Raw genomic sequence first — 18,967 nt, 5'->3', positions numbered from 1 at the left:
TACTGTTGCTACATGGAGAGGAGGTGGGGCAACAGCACAGCATATGCTGGAGTGAGTTTTAGTGGGGGGGGGGGGGGTAAGAAAGGGTGCAATGCCCTTGGGGGTCAGTGTTGTTTAAAGATCTGTCACACTATATCTTTAGGTGACCCCGGGGAACACCTGTACTCAGGCTCGGCTCTCAGTAGTGATGATTGTAATCAGCTAATTATGATTACGCAACTTTTCACATACATTTTAGCAATTCCGCCTATACATAATTACGATCTGTACATTTAATTGATTTTGCGTAATCATTTGTAATTTCACATAAAATTTCACGTAATTTTTGCGTAAGTTTTGTGCTGAATTTGGCAGTGAATAGGAAAGCCCCCATACATGCTATTGACACCAAAATTGCTACATATTTTAACAAGAATAGTGGGTACAAGTTAAAAAAATAATTTTTCTAAAAAATTTAGTAGTTTTTGAGAAAATTGATTTTAAAAATGCAAAGAAAAAATGTTTTTTAAACTACAAGGTCTTTTAGAATTTTTTTTTTTAACTTGTACCCATTATTCTCCCTAACATCTGTAGCAATTTTGGTAGCAATAGCATGTATGGGGGCTTTGCTATTAACCACTAAAGTCGGGAAACAAAATTATGCAAAAGTTTGCACAAATTAAGCGAAAAGTTACACAAAATTATGAAATATTATGATTACATACAAAGTTAATTATGATTTTCCCTGAAACTTCGCATTACAATTACGATGCGTAATTGCGAATTTCAATGCAAAATTTTGCTTATGTGAAATTTCGGCCCACCACTGGCTCTCAGCAGAGATGACCCCGAACAGCCACTTTGACCAATGTCCACCTAGCAGGTTAGGTATACATAACTTAGGTAGTAGACTATAAATTAACTTAAAGTAGACACTTTAGGATCTCCCTCATCTTGGTAAAATGTTATAATCAAGATTTTTTGATATATACATTTACTTTTGTGTAACTTCTATAGCATCAATTAACATTTCTAATTTTTAAGCTAATAGAACAGGCATGGGCAAACTTGGCCCTCTAGCTGTTGAGGAACTACAAGTCCCACAATGCATTGCAGGAGTCTCAGTCTGACAGCCACAGTCATGACTCATAAAGGCAAATGCATTGTGGGATTTGTAGTTCCTTAAAGAGACTCTGTAACGAAATGTTGAGCCTTATTTCTTCTATCCTATAAGTTCCTATAGCTGTTCTAATGTGCTCTGTCTTACTGCAGCCTTTCTTGGTTACACAGTGGCTGTGTTATCTCTGTTATATGATCTAATCTTCTCTCCTCTGTTGGGTCTGTCGGGCTCAGGCAGTCAGGCTGGAATGTGATGTGCTGCTTGTGATTGGATAGAAGCTTTACACACCCTCTCCAGGCCCCCTGCACACTCTGTATGACTCACACACTGAGCTACTCTCAGCCTATTACTTGCTATGTCTTTTGTTTGTAAACGCTGCATAAAACTGGCAATTACAAGCCAGGATTGCAGCAGGGAGTGGCAGAAACAGCGCAGAGGGGCCCAGGAGAACATAATGAATAGAATGGTATGCTTTTTATTGTAAGAATTTTACAGTACAGATTCTCTTTAACAGCTGGAGGGTCAAGTTTGCCCTTGCCTGTAATAGAATCAAATTAGAGGAAACAATAAAGAGCACTATTGGCATAAAGACAGATTTAAAAATGTTTAAAATCTTTTGATTATAAAAAAGCGAACGTGGATCTGAGAATAATGCAAAGCCACGATGAACAGGGAGTATATTGTTTGAGATCATAGCGCCAAGTATTGAAACATAATAGAGTGTGATGAATATATATGTCTTTGTTAGTAATTTCTATTGGGAAGCTTGTTGTCAGAATACATTGCAATGTTCTAAAGAGAACATTGATTGCCCCAAGTGATCTTGAAGCTACAATGAAACCCGCATTGAATAATAATGAGATATTTGTGAGCATTAGTGGAGTACAGTAAACACCCAAGTGATTGAGTTGATGACAGGTGTGTGCCAAAAGGATGAAAGATCAATCATAGTCAAAAGAACCTTCTCACAAAGCAAATACAATTGGTTTGCTGATAAAATGATCAGAGAGAATTATATATGAGGAATATGTGAAACACTTATATATGTAGGCAAAAAAGAAGCTAGTTATTTAATAGCTGAATCTAGCAGTAGCTTTTCTAGACTTTCTTCAAATCTCTCTTGACAACTAGTCCTCCGGGAACAACAATATATTCTAAATATTTCATGTTTTCACCTTAATGGGGTTTGCAGAGTTTTCTCACCAGCTAAGCAAATGATAATTGCAATATGATGTGGAACTGTTAAGCTGTGCATGAGTTCTTGATCTCTGTAACATCGGCAACTATGGCGGCTGCGGACATGCAGGGGATACCCGCAGCCGCCTTTGTTCCCTGTTCACAGGCCTCATCCGTTCCGTCGGCGTCTAGCACACCGGGAACGGTACTGTCTCGTGCTCATAGGGTCGCTGTATCGCGCGGGCGCGCGCGGAGACAGGACCTTTATGCTGAAAGAAGGCGCGTCAGCTGACCTGCCGGTCGGCTGATGTCAGAGGTGACTCACGCTGCTCGGATTGGCTGATTGGTAAGGGGCGCGGCTGTGAGCTCTCCTCGGCTTCTTAAGCCTTCACTGGTCATTGGCAACTTGTCTGCTGTTGCGAATACACTCGTGTTAGCGCTCAGACCTTAGACTAGTATCTGGTGTGCTTTGATCTGAGAGGAAACCAGGGATTTCACACAAGACTAGGACTATTGTTATATTGTATTACTGATTACCTGTGTATGATTCTGGCTATACTCTGACCTTACTATTGCTTATCGATTCTGTACTTCTGCCTATCTGACCTTAGTTGCTGAACCTCTGCCAGATAACTTACTATTCTCTGCTTCACGTTTCTGTACTGTTATTGCCTCTCAGTTGCCAAACCTTGCCTGTCTGACTTCTCTACTCACCAGTGGGCCTTTGCCACTGGTGAGGTGCTCTTTTGATTAAATACCCACCAGCTCCTCTGGTGAGGTTAGTTTAAGTTATACAGCTCTTGTGACTGATGGTGCCTTACCAGCTCCTCTGGTGAGGTCTAGTTAAACTATTCAGTCGATTGTGCTGTTAGTACCTTACCAGCTCCTCTGGTAAGGTTTAGACAAACGTTGTTGTTTCTCTTGCTGTTAGTTCTTTACCAGCTCCTCTGGTAAAGACCTATTATTTATACTACTGTTGTTGCAGCTAGTACCCGGCCACCAGCTCCCCTGGTGAGGGCTAGCACTATTGTTGCAGCTAGTACCCACCAGCTCCCCTGGTGAGGTCTAGCACTGTTGTTTCAGATAGTACTCACCAGCTTCTCTGGTGAGATCTATCCAATTATCTACTGTTGCACCAAACACTTTACAGCTCTGTTTCTCTGCCTTCTATACTTGCATTATTGGTGATACTGCAGATCACCAGATAATCAGGTATAGAGTCTGTATTATTGGTGATTCTGCAGATCACCCAATAATCAGACGTTTGTGTGCTATACAAATTGTTACAATCTCTTTTTTAACACACAAAAAAATGTATTTGTGTTCTGTTCTCTATTGCATGATAAGCTACATACCTTTACTTTGTCTCTGTGAAGTTGAATTCATCACATGTTCTTATGGTCCAGCCTGTCTAAAGACAGGAAGAAGTTAATATCTAAGGGTAAAGGACTTCATGGAAACAAAGATAGAATATTTGCATCTTCTCCTCTGAAGAATGATTAGTTACATACCTTTAGTGCTAGTTCACATCTAGGGAGTTTTCTGTTTTTTTTTTTCAAGCGCAGGCGATTTTCAAAATCGCCCACAAAATGCTTGTGCAACGAATCTCTATGAGAAGGTTCCTATCAGCACGTTTCATCCGCAAATCTGCATGTACAGTGCAATTCAAATTACACTGTTTTGGAATGTGCTATGTAGATTACATAAGGTCTGATGTCTAGAAGGTTTGCATGTGGTTTACAATAGAAATGTGGGGCAATCCAGGTGTATAGTGCCACTAGTAAGAAAAAATAAAGCAGGATTACTAACACTTGACATATTTTTATTTACTAGTAGGCCTAAGCCCATTACAATAACAGGTACTGGGCTTTCCTCACAACCTACCTCCCCTCCCACCCCTGGCCCGGCCACCTAGCCCCGTCCTCCTCCTGTCCCAACAGCCTCCCGTGTGCCACACATGCGCAGTAGCGCAAAGGCATGGACACAGGGACAGGAGAGGACACAGGGACACAGGGGGTTTATTGTATAGGATTGTCTGCTTTTAGGAGGGCATTATTTTGCAACCATCACTTGGTTCATACTGGATTACAGAAAGCAGTACTGAAAAGTATGTAAGTTAGCAGTTACATAGTTACATAGTTATTTTGGTTGAAAAAAGACATACGTCCATCGAGTTCAACCAGAGAACAAAGTACAACACCAGCCTACTCCCTCACATATCCCTGTTGAGCCAGAGGAAGGCGAAAAAAACCTTACAAGGCATGGTCCAATTAGCCCCAGAAGGGAAAAAAATTCCTTCCTGACTCCAGGTGGCAATCAGATAAAATCCCTGGATCGACATCATTAGGCATTACCTAGTAATTGTAGCCATGGATGTCTTTCAACGCAAGGAAAGCATCTAAGCCCCCTGTAAATGCAGGTATAGAGTTTGCCATAACGACTTCCTGTGGCAATGCATTCCACATCTTAATCACTCTTACTGTAAAGAACCCTTTCCTAAATAAATGGCTAAAACGTTTTTCCTCCAAGCGCAGATTATGTCCTCTAGTCCTTTGAGAAGGCCTAGGGACAAAAAGCTCATCCGCCAAGCTATTATATTGCCCTCTGATGTATTTATACATGTTAATTAGATCCCCTCTAAGACGTCTTTTCTCTAGACTAAATAAACGCAGTTTATCTAACCTTTCTTGGTAAGTGAGACCTTCCATTCCACATATCAATTTGTTGCTCGTCTCTGCACCTGCTCTAAAACTGCAATATCTTTTTTGTAATGCGGTGCCCACAACTGAATTCCATATTCCAGATGTGGCCTTACTAGAGAGTTAAACAGGGGCAATATTATGCTAGCATCTCAAGTTTTTATTTCCCTTTTAATGCATCCCAAAATTTTGTTAGCTTTAGCTGCAGCGGCTTGGCATTGAGTACAATTATTTAACTTGTTGTCGATGTGTACTCCTAAGTCCTTCTCCAAGTTTGATGTCCCCAACTGTATCCCATTTATTTTGTATGGTGCTAGACCATTGGTACGACCAAAATGCATGACTTTAAAATTTTTCAACATTGAATTTCATCTGCCATGTATGTTCCCATATAGCCATCCTATCCAGATCCTGTGTCAATATGTCACTATCTTCCTGAGAGTTGATGATTCTGCACAATTTTGTATCATCTGCAAAAATAGCAACATTGCTCTCTACTGCATCTACTAGGTCATTAATAAATAAATTGAAGAGCACTGGACCCAGTACAGACCCCTGTGGGACCCCACTGCTAACAGTCTCCCATTTTGAGTATGATCCATTGATCACAACTCTTTGTTTTCTGTCCATTAGCCAGTTCCCTATCCATGCACACAGACTCTTCCCCAGTCCTTGCATCCTCAACTTTTGCACCAGACTTTTGCGGGGAACAGTGTTGAAGGCCCTTGCAAAGTCCAAGTATATCATCTACAGCATTCCCAATATCCACATTAGCGTTCACTACCTCATAAAAGCTGAGCATGTTAGTCAAACAGGACCTGTCTTTAGTAAACCCATGTTGATGCTGAGAAATAAGATTATTTTCTACTATGAAGTCATGTATAGTATCTCTTAGTTTTTTTTTTTCAACAATATTTTTTATTGTATTTAAGAGAGAAATAATGAACATCATACATATACCATCAATTGCAATACAAATTAACACTTATACATTCTTATATATTGTACTTGACATGGGTGTGATAAAGCTAGCTTGGACTTGAATCTATTTAATGATAACCAGTATTTGTAATGGAGTACTATAAGTGGAAGGCTGGGCCAGTCCATTGCTAGAAGCTCTGTCCCTCTATCAGCCAGGGAAATCCCTTGGGTCGGCTGAATGGTATTGTACTTCTAGTAGAGACGTGTAATTGGAGCTGTGGCAGAAGGCCTACCAATCACTTTGAGTAACGTTTTGGTGTGTGAGACTGACCAGGGTGTTGCTTATGGTTAACCATAGGTGGGGGTGTCTGAGATGGACAAACCAAGTCCACACTTTAAATGGTATATCTTCCTTATTATCCATATATTGTTTATGTCAAATGATAAATCTAACAGAAAAGACAACTTAACATAAAAGAGAACAAGAGAAGGAAAAAATATAACAATAACTAAGAACAAATAAAATGGCTCAGCCAAGCCATATCTAATAATGTTATCTGGGAGAAAAAGGCGGTAAGAGAGGAAGATCTGGAAGTTCAAAGTAGTTGGGTTTGACATATTTGGAGAAACTAGGAAGGGCTGTTTTCGGGACCAGGGCCCATATGCAATTCACTTTTTCACCTGAGTTTTCACCAAGGAGATAATATTTCACCTTCTATTTAAAATAACTTTCCAGCACTTTTCAATTAAAAAAGTACCGAAATGTAAATGAAAAAGTGATATCAAATTTATTTTGAGTATTTTCTTGCTTTTTGGTGGCTTAAAAAGCATTTTATCGACAAATTTAAAAATATCACCTAGGAGATAACTAAGGTGGAAAAGTGAATTGCATATAGGCACAGCTCACGTAATTTTTATAGAATCTCTTAGTAACCCCTCAAATAGTTTGCATACAACTGATGTTAAGCTTACAGGTCTATAATTTCCTGGATCTGATTTTTTGCCCTTCTTAAATAATGGGAAAACGTGGGCTGTACACCAATCCACTGGGACTCTGCCAGTTAAAAGAGAGTCACAAAAGATAAGATAAAGGGGTTTATCTATAACTGAACTTAATTCCCTTAGGACCCGAGGATGCATGCCATCCGGGCCAGGTGCCTTGTCTATTTTTAATTTATTTAGTCTTGCCTTCACTTCTTCCTGCGTTAAGTATTTAATATTACAGTTAGAAGATTGAGCTTCTTCTGCACCTGTAATTTGCAACAGCGCTGTTTCCTTTGTGAAGACAGAAGCAAAGAAAGCATTTAATAACTGCCTTACCTTCGTCATCCACCATTGAGTTCCCACCCTAATCCTTTAGGAGTCCTATACAGTCAACCTTTCTTTTTTTAGAGTTGATGTACTTGTAAAACTTTTTTGGGTTAGATTTGATATCCCTAGCGATTTGTTTTTCAGCTTCGATCTTTGCCAGCCTAATTTATTTTTTACAATTTTTATTGCACTCCTAATAATTGCTTAGTGCAGCCTCGGTCCCCTCCTGTTTTAGGACCTTATAGGCATTCTTTTTCCTCTTCATTTTATCTCTAACCTTTCTATTCATCCAGAGAGGCCTTTTATTCCTAGACATTTTGTTTCCATATGGGATATACATACTACAATATTGATTGAGAATAAGTTTAAAAGCTTTCCATTTCCCTTCAGTGTCCTCCCCTTGTAGTACATTATCCAAGTTTACCAAACTTAGTGCCTGCCTAAGTTAAGCATTTGCAATCTGAATGTATAAAAAAAAAGTCACTAAAGGATTATTTCATTCATGCTAACTCATAATTGACACTCGTCATCACTAATGACTAATTAACAAACCATGCTATCATCACTAAAAACTAACCTCTCACCAGCCTCCACTTACAGATTAGGTAGGACAGCAACTTTGTAAGTAGTATAAGTGTAACAAATCTCATGGGGATTTATGTCACTCAACCACATTAAAACAATTTTGCAGTTAAAATGATTAACATTGACTATCTTACTATAATGACACCTGTCAAGGGGTTGGATATATTTAGCAGCAATGAACAGTCAATTCTTTAAGGTGATATGTCAGAAGCAGGAAAAGCATAAGGACATAAGATTTAACAAGGGCCGGTTGTGATGCCTCAAAAACTGGATCAGAGCACCTCCAAAATAGTAGAACTTGCAGCTTATTCCTGATCTGCAATGGAAAGCACCTTCCAATAGAATTGACAGTTTTACTGTAGGATTTGTACATTTAAGCTTGATTGTTTTTAAATGCTCGCTTGTGTGTTTGCCATTGCATCGATCTGCACAACATTCATGCATTTACGCTCCCGATACCCAGCTGGCACCCCTATACCCTTCCTCTGTTTGCTGTACTTGTTCACTTGTCTCACATGGGAGATGGCCTGCTCATCTTGCTCTCTAAACTCCATCAGCAGTGATGTCAGCCAAGCTCTGTGTCTGGTGAGGGAGTGGGCTTACTGGGCAATGGAAGAGCGAGGGCACAGAAGGCTGCACAGTGATGGGCAAAGACTTGTGGTGTGGTTTGGTGGGTGAATGCTAGCTTGCAGGTTTGGTTTGCCAGTTGTACAGAGATGATCAGCAGGCCTCAGCAATATTTGGCTGCAGCCAATCAGGGATGAGCAGAAACTACGCCAGAGTGAATATACGCATCGTAGTTTGCATCTACGCATCGTAGTTTGTAGGCGAAGTTTCAAAACTACACTTATGCATTTACGCGTAGCGAAGTACTGCTATGCATAATTTATGCATGCTACGCCTAGTTGACATGTGTATTGCGAAGTAAACTACGAATGCGGTAAACGTGTCTAATTTTCTGTGCACCAATCACATTACCGCTTCAGCATGCTCAGAAATATTGCTCATTGTATGCGTATAAAATTACGCATTGGGAAAAGGGATGTACGCATACAAGAGTTTCAGGTTTTCCGCATAGGGCATAAGCGTCCGCATGCACTACGATTTGCACTTCGCGTAATTGCGTATTTTAATGTGTAGTTTACGAAATACATCCGTCGTTGACATTTCATTTAGAAGTCATAGTTTGGCAGAGCGTAATTGTGGCAAACTACGCGTATTTCCAGCGTAGCGTAGTTGGCTCACTACGATCATCCCTGCAGCCAATTGTTGCATTTGGGTGGGGGTAAGGTCCCTGCACACTCCATGCGATTCCGATTCCGATTCCACTTTTTAATCAGTTTTTACATCCGATTCCAATTTTTAATCTTTACTGCATGCTGCATTTTTTTATCCGTTTTTCTGTTGAATGTATTCAGGGAAAATCGGATTTGAAAATCGGAATCGCAAAACGGATTTGCAGTGTGCAGGGAGCCTAAATGTTGTATTTTCCATGGTGGGTGATTTCCACTTTTCATGTGTGTGGTTATTTCATCTGTGGGGCGATTGCCGTATTAAACTTGTGGGGTGGTTGCTGCATTTAATTTGGAGGGTTTGGGGGTGGCGTCTTCACAATGTTTGCTTCAGACAGCAAAAAGTCGAGAACCAGCTCTGAGTGTAAGCAGAGGAGAGGAACAGCTCTCTGATTACCACTATTCAAAGCATATAAAAAAGTGATCATTACCAGCATAGCACTATTGAAGAGCTAATACCATGCGGATGAATGGTTTGTGGAGGAGGGAGTGAGAGCTTGTTTTCCCAGATGGAGCAGGAAAGGAATAGAAACTGTATAACATGGTGGAGGAGGTGGTGACAAAGCTTGTTTTGGGGGCCAGCCAGCAGAATGGATACTAAGAGTTACTAGAACGCATAGAGGAGGAGAGGTTTTTTGTATTTGTTTTGCTGCCACAGTGTCTGAGGTCTGCCTGTCCCCAGCCAGCCACACATTCGCACACACAGACAAAACCTCTGAGCCTCAGAGCCTGTTGCGCAAACACTGTGTTCTGCACATGCCCAGTTCATCCAGAGTGACTGCCTGTAGTCAGGACCAAGTTGGTGAGGATGACTGGAGGCTGGAGTCAGAGGCATTGCAGGCAGCAGCCTTAATTTGAATGGATTGGATTTGGCCCCAAAACAGTGAGTGAGTGGATTGTGTCTGTGGAGGGATGGGTCATGGCTGGCTGGCTGGCTGGCTCTGGGAGAGAGGGTGAGCCAGCTAGGGGCAGTGCCAGTAACACACTGACTTATATGTTGCAGGTGGCAATTATGCTTGTGTGAAGTGAATTGTACAGTGAATGGGTCTTGTTGCGTGTCCTGACCTCTCCCCCACACAAAGCAGTAAGCTGTCCCTGAGCACATGCACTGCACACCATTAAACAGGGAATGGGGCACTGTGCATTTTAAAGCCCACCGTCCACCACTGAACACAAATGATAGCCAGTCTGTGGGAGGACTGACTGCACTTTAAGGGAGTTGGGGGTAATGAGATGCATGCAGAAAATGTATGCATCTCATTACATCAAATAGCGGCACAGTGAAAAGTTATGCTGCTTGTGAGCCTGGGAGGGTGTTTGGTTCACCTATGATTGCAGTGCATAGAATGAGGGGCAGGGGCGTAGCAATAGGGGGTGCAGAGGTAGCGACCGCATCGGGGCCCTTGGGCCAGAGGGGCCCCAAAGGGCCCTCCCTCAACTACAGTATTAGCTCTCTATTGGTCCTGTGATCATAATATTCACTTCTATAGATAATTTGAATAGTGGTAATCATTAACAAACTATTCCCTGTCCCCTTCTTGTACCTCTAACACTGTAGTTGCCATTGGCAGGTTTTGGTTCGCCGTATCAATTGTTAAGTATAGAGTGCTTGGGGGGCCCCATTGTAAAACTTGCATCGGGGCCCACAGCCCCTTAGCTACGCCACTGATGAGGGGTGTACAATTGTGAAATCCCACAACAATCTAATCAGTATGGGGGAGCGAGGGGAGGGGGTTGTCTACAATATCAGGGGATATATGTGCCTAGAGAGTTAAGTGTTGCATTTTCCTTGTGGGGCAATTGTTGCATTTCCCATGTGGGGTTATTCTTTCATTTTCCATGTGGGGTAATTGCTGCATTTTCGTGTGGAGGTAGTTGTTGCATTTGCCGTGAGGGGGTAGTTGTTGCATTTACCATGGTGTGTGATTTCCACTTTTCATCTGTGTGGTTATTTCTGTGATTCATTTGCAGGGCGATTGGCATATTTAACTTGTTGGGTGGTTGCCACATTTATTTTTGGGGAGATTTTTGCATTTATCGTGGAGGGTGTGTGTGTGTGTTGGGGGGGGGGGAGGCTTTGTCACAATGTTTGCTTCAGGCAGCAAAAAGTCCAGAACCAGTCCTGTGTGTAAGCAAAGGAGGGGAACAGTTTGCTAGTGATCACCACTTTTCAAAGCATATATAGAAGTGATCATTACCAGCATAGCACTATTAAAGAACTAATACCGTGGTTGAGGGAGGGCCCCTAGTGGCCCCTTTGGTCCATGGGCCCCGGTGCGGTCACAACCTCTGCATCTCCTATTGCCACGCCACTGCATGGATGGCTAGGTGTGTACGCCTTGCTTATCTGTAGTTTGTGCTGGAAAAACAAGCCATGGAAAGTCCCACCTTGCACTGCACAGTACTTTTCTGCTAACCTGTTAGTGGCAGGTCCAACAAGACTCCTTCAGAGGTCTTGTGGAGTCCATGCTTTGACCAGTCAGAACTGTTTTGAAAGCACAAGGGGAATGTACAGAATACGAGACGTGTGGTTCTATTGTTACATGCTCAGCCTTTCAGTGTATATTTGCTCAAAAAACACTTACAAATCTCCAAAAAGACAAAAGCTTTGGGAAAAAAAAGAAAACAACTATTTTGCAATCAAGACTAATTATCAGAGACATAATTTATATAAACTAGTTATTGTACAAATGTCTGTTCCTGATAATAACCTTTGAAGCATTTACTCTTTGTGTTAAAAATAATGGAAAATATCTGATTATTAACTAAAATAAAGTGTTTTTTGTAAGTAGGAGCAATAATTATCAGCACCACTACATTTTTCATGACAGCTGTAATTATTCAGGACATATTATGAAGCATCACCTGCAACTCCCGGTGAGCAAAACGATTTGCTAATGTTTTAAAGATTACACTTATCCCAAAATATTACATTTAAATTATATTTATTAAATTGTTTAGTGGTGTATCACTTTAGTTGTCATTTTTCACATTAAGTGACTATACAGTAAACGTTAGTAATAAAATGGATCATATGACAAAATTGAAGAAGATAATAAAAGTATGGCCAAAATTGGGCCACCCGCGACTCTGGTTAAATTGTTGTTTACTTTTTTTTAAAATTCTGTTATGTGGCGGGCGGCTTCGGTAAAATTGCTATTTACCGATTTTTGTTGCCGAGGTTATTAGTTGCTCGGGGAGGGAGGGTTATTAGTTGTCCAGGCAAGAGGGTTATTAGTTACCCAGGGAGGAAGGATTATTTGTTGTCTGGGAGGGACGGTTATTAGTTGCCCGGGGAGGGAGGGTTATTAGTTGCCCGGGGAGGGAAGGTTATTAGTTGTCCAGGCAGGAGGGTTATTAGTTGTCCAGGGGGAGGGTTATTAGTTGCTCAGGGAGGAAGGATTGTTAGTTGTCTGGGAGGGAGGGTTATTAGTTGTCCGGGTGGGAGAGTTATTAGTTTCCCCGGGAGGGAAGGTTATTAGCTGTCTGGGGGGAGGGTTATTAGTTTCCCGGGGAGGGAGGGTTATCAGTTGTCTGGGGGGAGGGCTATTAGTTTCCTGGGGAGGGAGGGTTATTAGCTGTCGGGGGAGGGATATTCGTTTCCTGGGGATGGTTATTAGTTGCCCGGGGGGGGGGGGGGGGGGGCTATTTCACTATATCAATCAGGTTGTAGAATATTGGTAAATCTACCAATATTCTACTACCACAATTAAATTGTTATTTACCGTTTGCACCTAAATTATGATGTGGCTTTTTAAATGTATGCCAACAACATGCTTTTTTTGTTTCACGGATATGCCCTGGAGAATTTGATGTAATTCTGTACTAGTATGCATAAAGTGTCAGAAGGAGATCTCAGTAGAAATAGATTTCATCACTAGTAAACTTCTCTCTGATAATGTCTAGTATGGCCTATGACCTGGCTCCATCTGGCACCAACATGGACTCATTTGCCACAGCTAACTATATTCCTATTAACTAGCAGAGAGAGGGTGGTGTCACTGACCAATAGAAACACTCAGGAGCTCAGCTCTCATTCAAAGCTCCTTTTTTCACAACAGGTTCAGTCCCTTTATGGTGAAAAGAAATAGATAAAGGGAAGGAATGGGATGAGTGGAAATAAGCAGTGTTTAGGTAGCAGTATACCCACCTCTTTTATTACTATGGACTTAAAACCATACTCAGCCAATCCTCCATAGCATGGCCTGGTGCAGCCTGCTGGGTAACTACACCTCTCTTGTACTGATGGGGCCTAGTTGGGGCAGTGTTGGTGGTGGAAAGGAGGTGGCGCTACCTGGGAAATGGTACCTAACCGCACTGTAGACTTTACATGTGTATGGTTTAAAGTGATTTAAAGTGGGAATTTTAAAACACTGAAACCAGTTTTACATTATGAAAAGACTATGGGGTGTATTCACTAAACTGTGGTAAGCAGAATAACATGCATAAAGTATCATACATGATAAGTAGTGTGTAATGCAATAGCATTCTGTACATGCAATGCATTACACTCCATTACTTTATGCATATTATTCTGCTTACCACAGTTAAAGTAACTGTCTGTAATCCTTTTGTTTGATCCATGGTTAATGGAGAGTGCTAAGGCACTATTGAGAAAAAAGGTCTGATCTGATGGGGAGAGATAAACACAGAGAGAGGATATAGCAACTGATTGAAAGGAATGAAGGGGCCGCAACCCAAATGCAACAGGGACTCTTATAATTTGGGGTTACCACATCTGATGAGTTCTCTAAAAATTCTCTAAAAAGGCTAATACGACAGCAGAAGGCATGGCCGGATGGAGGTTATTACATTGGAAGACACAGATAATTTTTTTTAATGGACTGATGCAGCATTCATTTATTTAGATTTCACATTGAATGTGATGATGAGAAAAGTGATTTAGTGTTTTTTTGTTGTTGTTTTTTGTTCTTTTACTTTATGTTAATTTATTTTTTCCATTATTGATAACAGGTCCATAAAAAATAAAACTGACAAAAGCATATTTTTTGGACAAGTGGGTATAGAGGAAGTGATCTAATGCTTAACAAGAACATTTATATATTTTGGCTGGAGCAATTGAAAAGTTTATTTGCACACTGTTGCAGGGGTATATTGTACAAGAATTCATACAGTTTTGATGTCTATCTAAGCTGTATTACACGTTACCTTGTTGCAAAGCAATAACATGTAAATATAACCACTTGAACTATGTTGCAATCATAAACAACATAATTTTGTTTTCTAGGTGGCCTGTCTCCACTCATAAGTTTTTCTTTGCAACAGTTTTTCTGCATGAGTTGCCTATGGCTAGGTGCGCACATAGCAGAAATGCTAGCATTGCGGAAAATGCTGCTAATGGAAGTCCATGGGTGGCAGGAAAAAAACGCATATAAAAACGCATATGCGTTTTGTATGTGTTTTCAAATCTGACTTTTTAAAAAAAAAAATGCTAGTTTTGTTGCATAATATTCATATAATGAAAGTGAATGAGAATGCAATGGTATGCGTTTTCCATGCGTTTTTATTTGCATTTTTTCCCAAATTTTTTTTTTTTTTTGCTGTATTTCCGCTTCCTGTTGTCTTCCAAGTGATTTGCATAAATGGAAGTATAAAAAAATGCATGGAAAATGCATACAAAACGCGTATGAGTTTTGTGTATGTGAATAGCAAACGCATTCAAACGCACACAAAACGCTTAAAAAACACATCACAAATGCACCAAAATGCAGTAAAAATGCACACAACATTAGCATAAAACATGACATAAAGCACAACCTTTCATGCTATGTTATGTGTGTTCCCTGCCTGACAGTTTTGCATTGCTGTCAATTGCTTTTCTGCATGTAAAAAACGCATTCAAGTGTGAACTGGCCCATTGATTAACATTAGCTGTAGTTTTCCTGTGCAGAAAATGCACAGAGAAACAGATGAGTGGAGACAGGCCTTAAGGGCCCATTCACACTTAAAAAGCGCAAAAGGAGTGATTTTTCCGCGATTTCACATGGAAAAATCATTGCACACTGCATCGATTTTTCCGCGATCGCGTTAATCGCCAAGTGAGAACGGGCCCATAGGTTTCTATTGCACTAGTGCTTTAAAAAGCGCTAGAGCTTGAGTGTTTTGCCTAAATCGCTGGCAAAATGCTCTAGTGTGAATGGGCCCTTAGTGTGTCTAAGGGGGCAATACAGATATATGTGTGAACTGTCTTTGGGGTCAATTCACAAAACTTCTCATAAATGACTTATTTTTCTTGTGATTGACGAAAATAACCTTTTAGCACATTTACAAGCAAAATAGTCATTCAAACTAAGTTCTTCCTAATTTTTTTTCATTTCAACATTACTTTTCTTTCCTTAATTATATTGTTTTTTTTTCTCTTTGGGGGCTTAAAAATGTAACATAGATAAAGTAAAAACAGATGAAAACAGGTAAAAAAGCTTTGTGAATCATGCCCTTTGTGTTTGAGGGGAAGTTCATTAATGTGAAGGGGGATGGTATCCCCCATTCCCATTAAAATCCCTTAGCTAGACATTAACCTTCCTGGCGGTAAGCCCGAGCTGAGCTCGGGCTATGCCGCCGGAAGGCACCGCTCAGGCCCCGCTGGGCCGATTTGCATAATTTTTTTTTTTGCTGAACGCAGCTAGCACTTTGCTAGCTGCGTGCAGTGCCCGATTGCCGCCGCTACCCGCTGATCCGCCGCTATCCGTCGCGCCGCAGCCGCCCCCCCCCCCCAGACCCCGTGCGCTGCCTGGCCAATCAGTGCCAGGCAGCTCTATGGGGTGGATAGGGGGAAGCCCTCCAGGAGATCCCGTTCTTTGAACGGGATCTCCTGATTGCCGATCGCCGGCGGCGATCGGAGGGGCTGGGGGGATGCCGCTGAGCAGCGGCTATCATGTAGCGAGACTTTGTCTCGCTACATGAAAAAAAAAAATTAAAAAAAAAAGATTTGCTGCCCCCTGGCGATTTTTTAGCAAACCGCCAGGAGGGTTAACACCAAGTCTAGCCATCAGGCTTAAGCTCAGACTTCAAGATGGTGGTGGAAGTCTTGGATGAGGTTGTTGACTAATGACGTTGGACGTCTTGGCAGTTGAGAAGTGTCAGTGTTAAAGTGAGCAGAATGGAGGGGGGGGGGGAGATATCAATTAATCAATTTGTGAAAACATCTCTATTAGATGGATCATTTGAATTGGGTGCTGGCTCCAGCAGGCATTCAATAGATGAAAATGTTAATTTCAATTGAGCATTTCCGAGTTCCTGAGTTGGGCACCTGATATTAGCCAATCAGCTATTAGTAGCTGATTGGCTAATTGTTTGGCTAACGATTTGAGGTAAAATTAACCAATTAGCTATCTCTAGTGAACGTCTAGTTCCTCGGCTACTTTATCAGGTAGTTTGGGTGCCAGGAGGTTAATGTTAGGCATTAGAAGGGGGGTTAGTGTTAGGCATTAGGAGTAGGGTTAGTGTTAGTCATTAGGAGGGAGGGTTAGTGTTTACTTTAAGCAAGAAAATGGCAACCAATTCAATACTGTAGGTGACAATGTAATACGTCCTCCCTATGGGACCTTTGTCAGGTTGGATTACATTATACTCTTGTTGTATGGACTTTGATTACTGCATGTGACATCTTTAAAAAACTTTTGTGTTGATAAGTGACTGGATGGAATAATAAGTGCTGTTTTTTTTCTGGTTTCTATAGCGGCATTTTTTGAACAATGATGTCACACAAGGATGTTACAGACTGCACACACTTATTAAAAAAAAGGGTGGCAGATAACATTATAAATATGTCCTCACAATATAATTTATTTATTTTACATGTTTTAAAATGTAATTCAGAAATTTGCAATACAATAACACTGAATTATTGCCTGCTACCACGAATGAGAAGTTTTATATACAAGTTTGTGACAATGATCTCGCTATCTCTCTCTATCTTGCACACACACTTTTTTTAAAGTAAACTTTCTTTGAAGTTCAAAGTTTGCATACGTAGCAAAACTTGAAGGAAGTCATTCAGGGATACACTAGTGACTTCATGGAATTAAACACTCTGACAAGCGACACATCAGATAGAAATATCTAGGTCTCATATAAAAAGCCAATTATGGAGTCTTGGGTTTTAAAGGAAATCTGAAACGCTCACACTGGCTGGGTTGAGTAATTGTTATCTGCCATGAATCCTCCAAAATGTTTGTGGATTATTAGAAAATAATGTGTTTCTGTTATTTAAGAAAAAAGGAGACCGTTTTACCGGCTTAATAATTCACCAAATTCATATGTTTCCTATTTGAGCAGAGCTGACAGTTCTCTGCATTTGAACAAATGGTACAATGAATTACATCCTCACATATCCTGCTAATGTCCTTTCTTTTTGCTGTATAATACTATGTTTGTGCTTACCATCTGTAAATAACTTACAATGTTTTTATTAAGGGAGAAACATCTTTGCAGAATACCACATTTATTGCAGTAACTAGTTGAAAATATTACTGAGTTCAGTGGTTGTTTTTTTCTCCTCTTGGCTTTATATTGATTGCTTTGAAAATGAGAACAAGGCATTTATATTGTGTGTGGAGTATTAATTATGTGCATATCTATGGTTTCTTAAAGTAGAGGTCCTTTTTAATTCAATTTCTTTAGTTGTGTGTTATAAAATACAAAATAGGGTTAATGCTGCTATTAACCCTAAGGGATAGTTCATAGTTTTCAGTTGTGTTTCAGAATAATTCTGCATGCCAACTTACTGCCCATACAATTCTCTTCTGTTCACAGTACTATGTTGTAACGAGTGCATGAAATAGAGGCGCGAGGAAAAAGGGGTGCCAGGTGAAGAGAATATAAGTTTAAATTATAAATATTTATTATTATTTTTTTAATCCCTCCCTCCCTCCAGCCAGCCAATCCTGGCGATCAGCTTTCATAGGCCTCTGCCTATGAGAGCCGATCGCTCCTATGTGCCCCAGGGGGACAGCCGGGGGACAGCCATGTCACACGGTTGTCCCCAGTACAGCACTGCTGCAGATCACAGCGCTGTACCATGTGAAAAGACGGTGGCTTCACCGTCTAACAGTCTCCAGAGCGGCGATTGCCGCTCGGAGACTGAAGACGGGGCAGAGTTCCACCCCCTGAGCAGGAGATGCGCACGCAGCCTGCGCACGATCTCCTGCAAATTGCAGCCCCAGGACTTGATGCCAATTGGCATTGGGCAGCCCTGGGGCTGCTGCCACGGTTAATATTCTTAATTGACCAGAAATACTTACCTGTACCTTTAAGAAAATGTTCTCACGCCAATATCCTCAGAAATGTGCCATGCTAATATCCTCTCATCTTGCTACATTGATTGAAGAACTCCATGCACCTGACGCTACACAGAGATGCTCACCGCGCAGCTGATGCAGCTCTCAGCTAAGTTAGCTGAAAGCAAAAGCATCTTTAAATTTTGGATCCAAGTCTCCCATTGATCTATTAAAAGACCAATGGAGTTATGTTCCTCTTGTTCTCACTTAATATACACTGCAAATTTGGTGTTTCTAGCACCTAATGGGGCTTTGTTATTAACCGCTAAAGTCGGTGGGTGTTTAAGCGTTTACCACACTCAGAAGAAGAACTTGAAAATTGACTGTTTTTGAAAAATGTCCTCTTAAACCCACTGTCCCCTTCCACATACCCTGAATATTTGGTGTTTCTACCATGTAAGGGGGTTTTGCTATTAATTGTTAAAGTCAGCGGCCGTTTGCCTGCCATATAAGTATATGGAGCCCGTTGCGAACAGCCGGTTAGCAAACTTTTGCTGAAATTCGTGTTTGGAAACTCAAAATTTGATGGTTGCTATATCTCTAGTGCTCATCCCCTAGTGAGTAAAAACTTTTTTAAAAAGGTGT

Source organism: Hyperolius riggenbachi, chromosome 1 (genome assembly GCF_040937935.1).
Source record: "Hyperolius riggenbachi isolate aHypRig1 chromosome 1, aHypRig1.pri, whole genome shotgun sequence".
In the NCBI taxonomy this organism is placed as follows: Eukaryota; Metazoa; Chordata; class Amphibia; order Anura; family Hyperoliidae; genus Hyperolius; species Hyperolius riggenbachi.
This window is presented reverse-complemented; position numbering follows the sequence as displayed.